This window comes from Puma concolor, chromosome F2 (genome assembly GCF_028749965.1).
Source record: "Puma concolor isolate L17-30 chromosome F2, mPumCon1.1.hap2, whole genome shotgun sequence".
NCBI classification, from domain to species: domain Eukaryota; kingdom Metazoa; phylum Chordata; class Mammalia; order Carnivora; family Felidae; genus Puma; species Puma concolor.
In genome coordinates, this window is record NC_141684.1 from 12933732 (window position 1) to 12948242 (window position 14511).

General features: G+C 42.8%; 1 long non-coding RNA gene across 1 annotated transcript; it reads right to left on the reverse strand.

The window, feature by feature from the left end:
• Positions 1 to 1643: 1643 nt before the first annotated feature.
• On the reverse strand, positions 1644 to 10444 carry LOC147571836 (uncharacterized). Its single transcript, XR_015246862.1, has 2 exons — positions 10223 to 10444; positions 1644 to 2021 (listed from the first exon to the last, which is right to left on the reverse strand). It is a non-coding gene; the product is annotated as an uncharacterized LOC147571836 (long non-coding RNA).
• Positions 10445 to 14511: the final 4067 nt, after the last annotated feature.

Here is a 14511-nt window from a genome sequence, read left to right on the forward strand (position 1 = left end):
GTAGCCCTCCCATTAACATGATACTTCACATACCATCTCTCTATCATTCCTTGGAGGTGAAGACATAGTTTTAGAGTATAAATAATTAGACCCTCAAAATCTGAGGTGACAAATCTTCTACGCCTCCAATTGCCATGAATCAGGACACATAAATCAGAACCCCTTTTGAGGATATGTTTGTGGGGCGAAGGCATGTCGACAGAATGAAACTGCTTTGTGTTTCTTTCTTCCTCTCTCCTCTTTTTGCCTCCTATGCACGCTTGGCTTTGGACGTGAATCTGTTAGAATAGGGTGACTATATAAATCAGGACATTTTTTGTAAAAGGCGTGTAAGAAATTTTTGTAAAAGGGGTCTAGGACAATTAGACCAAACAGGGATGGTGGCTGGCAAAAAAAAGAGCACGTGTTCATCCTAGTTTGAGATCATAATGCCTTATGAGTGTTGGTCTTTGCTTTGGTGTCTCATAAAGTGTTTCTCTGTGGGTTTCTCATTGCCAAAGCAATAATACCACAAAAGGTGATCAGCTTAATACATGCAGCGACCACCTTTTATTGAGTGCCTATTTTGTGGTCCTAAATGTTTACGATTAGGAACATTGGGCTGCCCATAACAATCTAGTATAGCTTGATCAACCACTCTGTGCCTGAGTCTTTGCTGAATATAAAGCACTCGTACACAGTAGCACTCAAAGAGGTGAGCTATTCCTACGATATGCAGAAGTGTGTGTGTGTGTGTGTGTGTGTGTACACATAATGCCATCTACTCTTTCAGGAGCCTGATGGGGCAGATATCACTAAGCAAAATTTTCAGTGAAAACACTGAGATCAGCAAAGATAGGCTATTTTCCCGAGGTCACAGAACTATTACAAGTTGGAAAGCTTGTATTCGAACTCAAGTCTGTCTGACAGACTCTCACTTGTAACTATCTTACTGCTTCCTGCTGGAAGTCCTACATTAGTGTCAGTTGAACAAAAGAGAAAATTCTTTGTCTAACGCGGGCTTACACACTTACTACTTTACTCATGAAATGCCTCTTAGGTATTTTATGTATACATTTATTTGTTTGTTTACTACTGACTTACGCAAACTCATCTTGTTCCGGAAAGATTTACAGTGGTTTACTATTGTAAAATGCATACTTCTAAAAAATATAGGTTAAGAAATCAGGGAGAGAGCAAATGAGAGTAGAGAGAATAAGAGTAGAGAAAGATAAGATGAGCCAAGGATGAAGTTAGCATTCAAACGGGAACAAGCTTTCGTTGAGCACATCCACTGTAGCTAATACTATGTAGGAATAGGGGATTTAGATGTAAAATTACAAGGTCTCATCTCTTCATAGACGCAGAGTCTAATGAAGGAGATACATACGCAGACAAACAATTACAGGGCACTAAGGAAAACTGGAAAAAAGATATACAAATCCCCGTGGGAGCCTGTAAGGAAGACATACTCCATTACATTTGCATCTTGCTCATGGCAATCTGATATTTTCCTGATTTACTTATTTGTTGTCTATTTTCCCCCATTGAAGAATGTAACCTTCAAGAGATTTGCTGTCTGGTTGACAACTGTGACTCCTCTACCTAGAATACTGCCTGCCACATCAGAGGTGCTCGGTGAAGAAGTGAATGAACGAGGCTCATTGAGGTTAAAAAAGCATTTTATTTTGTACAGCAGGTAAATTGCAAAACAATTCCAGTTCTATCTGTCTTCCCTAGACCTTGGAGGTGACCTGCTGAGGTAGTCACATCCTACAAACTGAAACTGGCAAAGATTCAAAAACAGTGGATGGAGAACGGGTCAGGGAGTATATATCAACCCACCACCAAAAATGGGGATGGCCATTACTAAGAGCAGTACTTCTGGAAAAACCAGCGTGTCAAAGACGACTGATCCGTCCAACTTGCCACACCCAGTAGGAATCCAGTGAGGTGTGTAAATCCAACTCCCTCTGGGTCTGTATACTTTTTACCACACCTCACTCGGGAGAGGAAATTGGGCAGGAGATCTGAGAAAATACCTGAATAAAGAGAAAGGAGGAGGTTTAGGGCACAAAGGAAGGACATAAGAAGGTGGAAAGTCAGAATACACAAATGTTTATTGATTCATTTTTTTAAAAAAAATCATATTTCAGTAACAGAGAAAAATTGCTGTGCATTAATCAATGCAACATTGACATACGTTGAGACAGAATGATGGCCTTAGCCTTTTGAACACTTAATACTTTTAGCTGCTTTTATTCTCTTATATTTTCTCTACTAAAGTGTTTTAAAATTTATTTTTAAGAGAGAGAGAGAGTGCACATGAGCAAGTTGGGGAGGGGCAGAGAGAGGGTGACAGACGATCTGAAGGGGGCTCTACGCTGATAGCAGTGAGCCTGATCTAGGGCTCAAAATCACAAAATGTGAGATCATGACCAGAACTGAATTCAGACACTTAACCAACCGAGCCACCCAGGCGCCCACTCTTATATTTTCTTATGGAGAAATCTCACCATGATTTTTTAGAAATCGGTTTGAGAATCAGGAAAGTGTTCTTGGCGAAGTTCTAGAAATCCCATGTGATAAGCCTATTTTTTTCCAACTGTGACAAAAAGCTGAGGCAGTAACTTTCCCTCCTCAGGGCTTTAGTTTCTGCCTGTGTCAAACGAAGAATTTGGAATCAGCCTCCCAAGGCTCTTTCTGGCTCTGTCTGTATTTCCGGGGCTCTAGACAAAAACAGGAGACCGGTCGGGTCCCAACTCGGGCCTTAAATTTGGCTCATCTCTTTTGTTCTCCTCCCTAAACTTCTACTCTTATAAATTGGGCTAAAATGTAGAATACTGACATGAAGCTTGAGAATTTGAGGACCCTCTTTAGTGCTGTTATCTGTTCTCCTGATCTTGCAGGGCCTTTGCAGAACAAATGAGTCCATGAGTAAATGAGTGCGCTGATAATTACCAATTTCAGCAATATAAAAGAATCAACTGTCCTGTTCCTAAGACTAATACTATTTTTGCACAGAACTGGTGGTAGCCTGTTTTCAAGACAGATTGAAAGCATTTTTCTGGAAGACAGGTTAAGACAAATGTAAAGGTAGAAAGTGTTGTCAGTATATTTTTTTCCGGGCCACTCTATAAGCGACTCTGCAGCTGATTAAAACAAAATAAGTTACAATTAATTGAAGTAAAATAACCTACGCTAACCTAAAATAGAAGCCATGGTCTTTCTTATGTGGTTGAGAAGAAGGATTTGGGCTCAGAAAGCTAGTAAGAAGCAATGTTGTAAATAAAAAGCAAAAGGAAGAGTAGACTGGGGGCCTCCGTTTCCTCATCTATGTAAGAAAGGTCAAACTTGGCGGGAGGAGACGAGGCAGAAGCCAGGCTGAGCTCAAGTGCGTATAATGCACTTGTCCCGAGAAGCCGCCTGGTGTCAGGAAACGGGGCGGCCAGGAGGTAGGGTGCTGCAACACCTGTATACCTCACAAAAAAATGCAGCCCCTTGTCAGCTCCCGCTGATGTTTGCCCTGCACAATTTATTTGGAACATAGGTCATTTTTTGTAAAAGATGCCAAAAATCTGTATTCTGATGTGAAAACAAAAATCTTGAATTTTAAATGCTGATAAAGGAATGTTAATAAAGAAAAACACCTCTGGGTAGTTAAAAAAAAAAAAATACCAGGCTTAGTTTAAATATGTGACAGTTCTCCATCTTTGGGCTGGATGATCTCTAATTTGTTCTATGGCTCTGGTAGTCTAAGCAGTACGAGATGCACATTGGCGTAGAAGCACTACCTGAAAACAAATCTGTAGGTCATGGGTGATGCTGAGTAGTGATAATTACAATGACAACGTTAATATCTTGTATGCACACGACAAGTAGCCACTTGCAAACCACTCTAATACCGGTTTTGTTTTATAACTTTCAAAGCAACCCTATGAGCTAAGCCAGATACTGGAGAAAGTGAAATCCAAGGGATGTGACAGGACCGGTATAAGATTCTATGACAGGTTAATGGCAAAACCAAGACTGAGGGATGGGGTGCATTTTCCTACCAGAGTAACAAGGATAGAGCAGGGATAGTTTTCTCTGCTGATATCTGGGCATCCTTTGGACAAGGAGCACACTGCGTGAAGGATGGTGCGTAAGAGCCCCTGCCCGCTGCTTGACAGGCTGGAGGGAAATGGGCAACAGGATTTCCCTCCTGGTGTTGCCCGTATGGGGCTCCTAGGCCTATAGAGAAACTCTGGGGTAAGACTGATTCTCCCAAGAACACAGGAAAGCCCATGGCAATGCTTGTGAAACCAGGTTTTGAGGGGCTCCCTAGCATGCGTATCAACCAGTTATGATGGATTCTGGTCATTGTGTTGGGCTAGATATCAATTCTTCAGCTGCTGGGTAGTGAGAGATCCAAGAGCAGTCAGGGTGCTGGTGGTGGGCAGATGGGATGCTCAAACCAGCAGCCATTGACCAAACAGCATAAACATATTGCAACGTGTGTGTGACCGGTAAGGCTATAGCACTGCCTCCCACCCTGGATATAAAAGACAACAAACTTTGAGTAAAAAGGCTCAAAGGAGTTAGTGACATAAGATTTCCCAGAGGAAATAGCTAGGAATTCTGTTTTGTGCATTGTGTCTTGTTTTGTTTATATATTTTATTTTTTTATTGATTTTGTAGTGTTTTTTGTTTTTTTTTTTTTCCTGAAAGGCATCCTTCAGGTTGACAGGCAGTGTGTTTCCCACAAGGAATCAGTATGGAAATATAAAGGAGCAAATCTATGAGTTCCGAGTCCTGCAAGGGATTGTGGGTAGGTTGATCACATGAGCTGGTTTGCCCCGGATGGCCCTAACATCCGGAATCTCCAGAGTGACATGACAAAATGTGTGGCTGAACCAACCCTCGGTGTTGTCTGGCCAGCCCAAAAATGTGAGGGTAACCCGGGATGAGAGGTGGGGAAAGATGGTGAAAGCATGGCTGACAGGATCATGAATAAGTGGACCGATGAACAAGACAGATGAAAGATGGAGTCCAAGACGGAAGCCGTAAGACATTATTTTGCGAAATTCCCAAGCGAGATGGCTTCTGAGGAAGTTGAAAGCAAGGGGCAAACAATGCCAATGATAATAAGAGTACCTAGCATGTAGCTGGTACCCACTAAATTCTGGGAACTTTACGAAGGGGCTAGATTATAACTGGATTCCAAGCTTCCAACAGCTCTCTGAGGTAAGCAAAGTAGCCCCGAGTGAAAGATGACAAATCCTGGGGGCTCAGGGAGGTTTCATCACTGAACAAGGGCACAGAGCATGAACGGCATGGTGAGAGCATGGGCTTTGTGCCCAGCCCGCCTGCGCCATCAGCTGTAAACACATCTTTTTGTTAAGAAGAAACTTTCTAAAATTAAGATGTGGGTAACAAAAACTGGGGGGCTAGGCGCAGGAAAGCAAAGGCGACACAACTTTCCATTAATCAACACATACTGAGTTCCATCCGTGGGCTCATAAGGTAAAAGATTCTTTAGAGAATACCAATGAAAGTATAAAACATAATTTTTCTGCCAAGGATCATCTGATCTACGGTTGGAGGGGAGGAACTGATGTCGGAGACACTTTGGCACAGTAAGAAGCATACCAAGTCCCGAGCTGGCTACCCTGAAAGCAGTTCCTAGCTTGGTCCGTGACCAGTCCCCGAGCAGAGGCAAGTTGCTCACCTAGTCGGTATCCCCAGATGCAAGCTGGAGCTGGAAATAAGTAAAACTCCCAAGACTGTGAAAATCCAATCAAATAATATAAAAGTGTTATGTATGGTATAAAAGGATGTTCTAAAAGAAGCTATCATTCGCACAGGAAGCAAGTAGAGGAAATTAGGCAAGAGACACAAATGCAACAGGGATCCACTGGAAGCTGAATTCCAAGAGTGCTATAGTTTCTTGATGGACTTCCAGTCTCCCGGTGCCTAGGTCTGCCACCTACCACTCTTTGTGTGCTCTCTTTCTCCTTCTTTTCTTTTAATTGAGAAAATTCATTTCCTTATTCCCTTTAGCTGTTTCATAGGTCATTGCTCTTTAGGGATGGAGGCTCTTTCTGCAATTCAGTTTCCTTTTCATTCAACCATGTAATAATATTTCCATATCTGGCAAGCTCCCTCCAGAAGGGGAGCCGGCAAATTGTGGCTCTCTCGGCGCTGGAGGGAAGTCACTTGCCTGGATTTAAATCCCCAATAACGTTTTTAATACTCGGCATTAACCAGGTCCATAAATATGTCTGAGATAATGACCATCCTTTCTGAATGAGCAGTGACATTCAATAAATTATGGAATTTGTGAGTTGCCTGCAATTCTATGCAAAGTGTCAAAGACAGAAACAATTGGTTGTTTGGATGTGTGAGTGTGAGAGCCTGCCCTCATATGTATATGTGTGCTTTAATGGAACCTTCTAGAAAGGAAATATTTCATTGTCTATCTCCTTAGAAACGGTCACACCAGATGACACCAAGCACCACTTCTCATCGGTTTTATCTTCATAATGGAATAAAAGAGATTTGTTGGTTATTGTTATTAAAATTCACCTGCAACTTCCCTAAGATAATAAACCCTGAAGGTCTCCTTGTCAAGATCTGCAGATTCCTTTCCTTCTTAGCCTGAAGGATCTATGTGGGGCAACACCCAAGCAGGTTGGAGGAAAGGGAAGGAAAAGTTTTGATAAAAGGGTGAATAGGGTCTTTACAAATGGAAATAAGGGAAGAAAAACCAGACATCCTCTATGAACTTTATGCAAATCAGTCACCCAGAGCTACTTGCCCTTATTAATAACAATTGCAAACTTCAGGGAGCACTCATTTCCTGCCATGGGCTAAACACTTGGCAAACATTGTTTCATTTTATTCTCAGTAAATCAAGGAAGTTCAGTTATAATGCTCAAGACCATGCATCTAATAACTGAAGAGCTTGGTCAATGACTGGGTGGGTAATTCTTCTTGCTTCTTTGGTTCTCCATTAAATACTCCACCTGTCCCCAAATATAAACTGCATCCTAAAAGATAAAAGAACAACTTGATGTCCGTGCATCTTAAACCTTCATTTTGTTTCTGTATTGGTTCAGATCTTGATCAAGGATGACACTGGATACTGGTTATTGGACACTCAGATCTCAACATCCAAACACCTTAATGTGGCCCACCATGCCAGGCTTAGTCTGACTACTGGTGCGTCTCAAATCATAGCCTTTTCCTTTGGTAGATTAGAACATGGCCACCAATGCATTGCAGTGCCTCCTATCAAGAGATGAAGTCATTTTCCCGATCCCTTGAATCTGCCTTGTAACTCGCTTTGCACAGTAGAATTTGGTGGAAGTGATATTGTGTGCCTCCTGAAACACAGCCTCAAGGGGCTTGCAGCTCCCTGCCTTCACTCCCTCAAATACCGTCTCCCATTGGAGAAGCACAGATGAGCCTATAAGAAACATGATCAAGCCAAGACCCAGTAGCAACTGCCAGAACGAGGTCATCCTTGACCATCCATCCCCACTCCAGCCGCCAGTATGAGCAAAGCTGCAAGGCTTGTTTTGTAAGATCTGAATTTGGGGGTGATTTTTGAGGCAGCAACAGATAACGAAGACACCTCTTCACCATCCAGGCTTGGGCTCCAGCCCCCCTGGTGTTCGCTCAGTTCATGGAACATGCCACTCTCTCTTCCATCTAAAGGACTTTGACTATGTGTACCCTACGCTGGGAAAGCTCCCTGCTCCTGATTTGGCAAACAATTCACTCCTTTGCATCATTCAGGCCTCGGCTCCAAAGTCATCTCCAGAGAGAACTCTTTACTGCCTATCTAAATACAGATTTCTTATTTTCTGTATCAGCCTCCTGCCTATTTTTTTTTCATTGCATGTATATGAATCTGCAACTAGTTTGTTAATGCCTAGTTCCCTGACACCCAAATGGAAGCTCCATGAGAGTGGGTGGGGACAATATTCGTCCTCTTCTCCATTGCATCCTAGGAGGGTGGCCGGCAGAGTCTTACTCACATTCCTGTGGATTCCGTCGCCATTTTTGTCCACACTTCTGCCCAAAGTGCTCATACTCAAAGCAGCCAGTACGTGCTGCTCTTTGGGGAGAGCTGCCCCCCCAGGCTGCTGAAGTCCAGCTGGAGTTGTCTGCACCAAAACACAGAGAACTGAAGACTGGGAATTTGTATAGCCTTGGCCAATGACCAAGGAGTGGGATGGTAGGTATGAATACTCCAGCTCCCTTTCCTCTGATCAGGACAACTCTGAGGTATGATTTACACTGTCTACGGTGCTGACCTGCAGAAGTGAGCAAAATTTTCCTCTGTGGGACCTTTCTTGCTTATTTTCTTCATTGGGCCCATGGTCGATGCATTGTATTGATGATTGGCTGACTTCCTTTCATTTCCTGTCTCACCTCCTCAATCCCCTGAAAGTTCTCCCAGTCATTTTCATACAAACCCTTGTGTTAGAATCTTCCTGTAGATAAGCTTCCCAAAGATAGCGCATTTGTTGAATAAATTCATCAAAGCAAGTCTCGATCTCCACATATTTGCTTTTCACATGGACACCCTTACATCAAGCTCATAATCAGAATTCAGATTAAACAGCATCAGCAGCTTTTGCAACCATGTTTGTGCAATCGTTTCATGTTTTACTGAAATGTTCTCTAATGTTTTATAAAGATGAGTGAGAAATGGAAAAATGAAAGCCACTGACACTAGCAGTTAAACCACTGGAACCCAGATAAAAACCACTTGCTGTGCTAAATGCAGGGAATCCCTGGTTGTGTCGGAATGCCTGATGGATTCAAGCTGTTCAGTCGTGAGGAACAGGTACCGAATTAAATAACATACAGGGAACTCTGGAAATAGATCATAAGACTGCATCGCAAGATGAGCCTTACTGAAGGATGTGGAGAGAGTCTTAAAAAGCATGGAAATGATAAAAATTGGCACCAAAAACCATTCCAGAATTCCAAAGGCAGGGAAGTTCGTGGAACTGGAGAGAACTTCTCAGGGATGGGTATGCTTTGTGCTCCCTTGTCAAGAGGAGCAATAGTTCTATAGTCAAGTCTCATATCACAAATATTTAAAGAAATCTTGTAAAATCCTATGAAAGCCATCCTCAAAGCCTCACACTGAGTTCCCTACCCAGTCTCTTGCAAAATTACCACTAAGCCAGTCATTTCCCTACATTTTAAAGCAAATTTTTCCTCCTTACTGAATGTCACTTAAAATAATCTGAAAAAAAAATCAGGGTTTTGAGGCAGGAAATTACATAAGAGTAGAACTATTTGCATTTAATGTTGAAGCCAATTTTAATGTTTTAAATAATCATTGCATCATCAAGAATTTTCGTCATGTTTTTTTTTTGGGATTCCATGGAATATGACTCCTCCATATCACATGCAAAGTTTTGGGTTTCTTCAGTTCTAGGCATTCAGCTTTCATATGGGTTTTTTTTTTGGGGGGGGGAATTAATGTATTATGCATGACAGAAGAAAGTTTCACAGTCTGACGGAATAATACAAATCACAGCTCTGCCACCAATTATGTAACCTCCCGGAAGTTGATCTTTCTGAGCCTCAGTGTATAATGCTTCCTATGTGGGGCTGTCATGAGGATTAAGTCAGAGAATTGAGATAAAGCACTTAGGGCATAGCCAGCATTCACTGACTATTGAGTCTCTTTCCCATGCTCCCATCACAGAACAGTTGTTTTGAGTGATTTGGCAAACAATTTGACTTGGCTTGAGGGACAAGTCTGAACTCCTTAGCATGACGCACGGGCCCCATGTGATCTGACCTCCATGTGTTTCTCCTGGCTCATCCAACTCCTGCCCCCCTCCCCACCCCGCACTCTGCTTCTAAAGGAGCAGCCCACCTCAAATAAGGATAACTCTCTTTCCATACAGAACTCAACGATTGCAACAACCCTGTGAAATAAGTCGTCTCAGACCCATTTTAGAGGCAGGAGAAACAAAAGGTGGGGGGTGGGGGGGAAGCCACACGAAATGATTCTCCCATAACCAGATATCTAGCAAGCAATAGAGTCAACTCTGGTACCTGCATGCTAGAGACCCATCGCCTGCCCCAGGCTCAGGGTACAAGGCCCACGGGTGTTCAGTGAAACCTGAATGAACAAATGGCTCTACCCCAGGGATTAAGCCAAGAACTGAGCAGAGATAAAAAATAGTTTGAGACCAAATAAAACCTAGAACACGGAAGAGCTTCTTACCTCCGATGGCTTTGGTTGATTCTGGAATAATAGAGGAAGTGTGCGCTGCCTTGGGGGCCGGGAGACCAGAATTCTAGTGTCCATCTGGATGACCTGCCCCTTGACACCCCTCACTCACCCAGCCTAGTAACTAAGCGCAGGGGATGCGGTAGATCCAGACGCCCTCCTAGCATTAGGTGTTTGTGCTCCGTGATTCGAACAGAACAGCACCACCTCAGGAACTCGCACTCACTGTCCCTCTGCCTGTCGATGGTATGCGCCTCGTACATTTGTAGATTTTTTGCTAGCTCATGGCGCATTGTTTTATTACATATTGTTTAAAGCAATCCTAGCCAAATGTGGAGAGAGATAGAGAGAGAGAGAGAGAGATAAGCAGAGATAGATAAAGGCAGAGATAGGGATTGAGATCTAGGGACCCAGAGGCAGTATTTTCAGCTCTATCTCTAACCTTTGGGTCAATAATTGAGGGAACTGGTTGAGAGAAAATGACTACTCACCATCACAATTCTGTGTTCAAGTTTGATTTGGACTGACACACGGGACAATGCAATGTTTATACAAACTGTGGTTGAAAATACTGGCAGGATACAGAGGTCAAGTCCACAGAGCACAGAAAACACCAGTAAAAACAAAAATGTGCAGTTCCAGTGCACAAAAGGACAAATATAAGGAAATGTTGGGAGTAAGATTTTGAAAGTAGTGTCTAATTTCCCTTTAATTTCCTTGATAGATAGTTGAGTTATAGAAAGCCCAGTCTGATTTGCATACACAAAGACCCATGCTTGAAATTCACATTTCCTGATGTACGTTGTGTGAACTGATCTTCACCAGGTCAGCTGATTTATGTATCTCTTCAGCTACTGAAGACAACGAAAAAGGAGAAGAAGAGGAGAGAAAGGGAAGGGGAAAAAGAGAGAGAAAGATTAACCTCAGAATTAAAGCTTACAGTTTTAATGATAGCCAACACATCTGAATCTTTTGTCCTTCCCTCAAGACCAAGAAGGCCAAAGTCTCCTTAGGTACAACAAACCACACATCCTCCAACAGAAGCAAATATGTGTAAACATAAAATATGCTTCTTTCAAGGTTGGGTGTGTGTAATATTGAACTGGGTATATAGACATGTTCTAGATAAAGACTACAAAGAAAAACCAAAGTAATAGAATATGATATGATGACTCAATACTCTCTCTGTTTTCAATGCTGTGTGTGTGTGTGTGTGTGTGTGTGTGTCTAAGCTGATGGATAAATGGAACCTTCTATTTGGCGAGTTGAATAAAAATCTCATACCTCTCCATTTTCAGAGACTATAGAACCATAGAACAAACAAAGCCATCCTTTTAATAATAGAGAACTGAGGCCCAAAGAGCTCTGTCTTCAGAGTGGAAGACACTGGACTTCAGCAGTGGTTTCTGCTCCTCTTTGTACTACAGAGCCATTGCTGCAAGGGGCTGCACATTCTTGGTGCATCCAGGTGAAGCTATGTGATCACATCGATCAACAGAGAGGACAAGCTCTGAGCGTCGCCTCCACCATCTTGGATTAAGAGGCAGCTGTGCCTTCTCCAGTCTCCCTTCCCCCATTTTCTGACTGGAGACAGAGGATTCCGAGGCCCTTGAGGATGGTGATTCCACAAGACACAAAAAGCCTGTGTCACTGAATCATCAAGTGGAAAACACCCACCCCTAACTAGGAATACCCATACTGATACCCTGGTTGTATCTTCCTCCTCTGTATCCCAAGATTCAGCCTCTTGCCATACTCCCCAGTAAGCATGGAATATATATTTGTTGACTGAAAAATCAGCACTTACCTCAACTGTAAATGGGAATAAGAATCTTTTAAAGACTTGAAATCAAGATACCGAATCATACAATTTTGTGAGTTCTTTACGCTCTGAAGTCTAAAATCTCTGGTCCAATAAATCCTCCAGATTTTTCTGCTTTGGTGTTTTCCAGTTTATCTTTGGCTCCAATTTTGTAAAATTCCATTCCTGTGATTCCCCCCACCCCCATATCTATCTATATTTTGTGTTGTGTAAACTATCTGGTCCTGGTTTGAGGTGGGGAAGAACATACTTCTCTTTGATTTGCCAAGGCAGATCAGATCAACTAATATTTATTAAGGAGTTGATAAGAAAGAACATTCTGCTAAGCAAATTGCATGATTAAGTCCAGGCTCTCTGCTAAGCAAATTACATGCAGTGGCTCACTTTTTCAACACCCTATTATCCCCATTTCATAGGTAAGAAAACATAATTAGAGAGATTAAGCGATTTGTCCAATGTCACATACTTAGTAAACAGTACACTTGGGATAAGAACAGAGGTTCACCTGATTTAAAACCTGAGTTTTAATCTCTAGGCTCTGCCACCTGGTTGCAAGCAAGAGACAAACTCCAGCTCACCTAAGCAAAAAAAAAAAAAAAAAAAAAAAAAAAAAAAAAAAATATATATATATATATATATATATATATATATATATATTAGAAGGATTGAAGATGAGTGTAAGGGGAAAAAAATCACAGAGAACTAAAAAGGAGCAGGCAGGGATCAAAGCAGCTCTTTCGAGCCCAGGAAGGAAAAACTAACAAACAGCCTTTTCTTTGGGGAGGGCTCTGGGACCAAGAGGCATCTGTTTTCAGCATTTGTGTTGCTCTGCTCCAGAATCAAATTCCATGCCAAGCCTCCAGCCTCACTCACAACCCCTGTCTGCTCCTTGGCCAGAAGAGAAGGCCACTATGAGGGTAACCCCACCAAAACTGTAGTCAGCGGGATGAGGTAGCCCCCAAAGAAGAATAAGGGTGCTATCGCTAGAAAGAGGGGGACTGGACCTGGAGAGGCAAAACAAGGGATGTGTGGTTGCAGCACAGTGCAAATCCCCAATCTATGAGAAGCTACGGTGCCCACATAATGCCCAGATTTCCAACCCCTCACCAGGCTCAGCAAAGCCCGAAGTCGATCTTTCCTTTCTTGAGTAGGGTTGGTTCCGGCTTGATTTGGTTCAAATTGTGTTCTCCCATTCATTAGCTATGTGTCTTTGGAAATTTACTACACCTCTTAAAGTCCCAGTTTCTCCACCAATAATAACAAAAAAAAAAAGTCTGGTACCACCTGTCTACCTAGCGTCCGGGCCGCTGTGAGGATTCGAGTCAATAACACGTGAAGGGCTTTCGGCCCGGCGCCTTGCACGTTGAAAGAACTCATAAAGTATTAGCTATTACTAATACCACTGTCATCAGACTGCTAGGACACAGGTCCAGTCTTTCATCTGAACACAGAACACCTACTGGCAAAACTCATGGCTGTCAAATGCCAGTCCGTGATCGAGCAACTCACCAATCTGCAACGGAATCTGGCGTCAAGGTGCCCTTTATGAATTCGCGATGATAAGATATAGCAGTTGCTCGGGGTTTTTTTTTTTTTTAATGTTGTTATATATTCTCTAATCGCTAAACTAAAGTGGTGCCATCCCTATGTCTGCCCGTCCGTTGTTTCCACAATTTTACTCATCCGTGGATCTCAGGATCTGAGAACACCCGGCACACCTCCCTTGACCAGCATCGTCTCCGGATGCTCCTGCATGACATCACTTGCATTAAAGGAGTTCTTCTCTCCCTGTTCCTTGCTCTCCGGCACCTACTTGCTTTAGTTTTCCTTGTAAAGTTATACATTTATTTGTCCATCTGTTTATTGTCTGTCTTCCCTCTTAGAATGTAAGTTGCACGACATCGGGCACGTTTTTTTTCGTTCATCTCTGTATTCGCAGGTGTCAGCACACTCCTTGGCACGTGTACGTATGCTAGTTCCTCCAAAAACCTAAAACAGACCAAAAAAATGAAACAAACAAACAAACAAACTTGAAAAAAGACTCTGGATTAAATGACGTGGATGAAGAAAGAAGGGTCCTCCTTTTAGAGCCGGAGAGAGCTCCCGTGAATACACGCCATCAGGGCCCTCAGAACCTCCCTTCTTGCCTCTGCAGCCTGATACGAGGGTCATCCGGAGCTTTAGTGAGAAAATTGAAGCCAAGCTTCTGCAGATGATACCGTCCGTGCAATTGCTGGTATCTCTGGCCCCGGCTTGACTTTGGTATTGTTCCAAAGTGTTCGTCCAAGTGTGATGTCCTATTTCCTCCAAAGAAGACCCTACCCCCTGTGAGGTGGTGAGCACATCCTATATTCCTCCTGCACTCACTGCTGTAGCAAGTACAACCCGAAGCAGAGGGCACCTCCCGAGCATGGAGCAGGCCGTGCCCATCACAGGAGTCCAGAAAGATGCAAGGTCTACA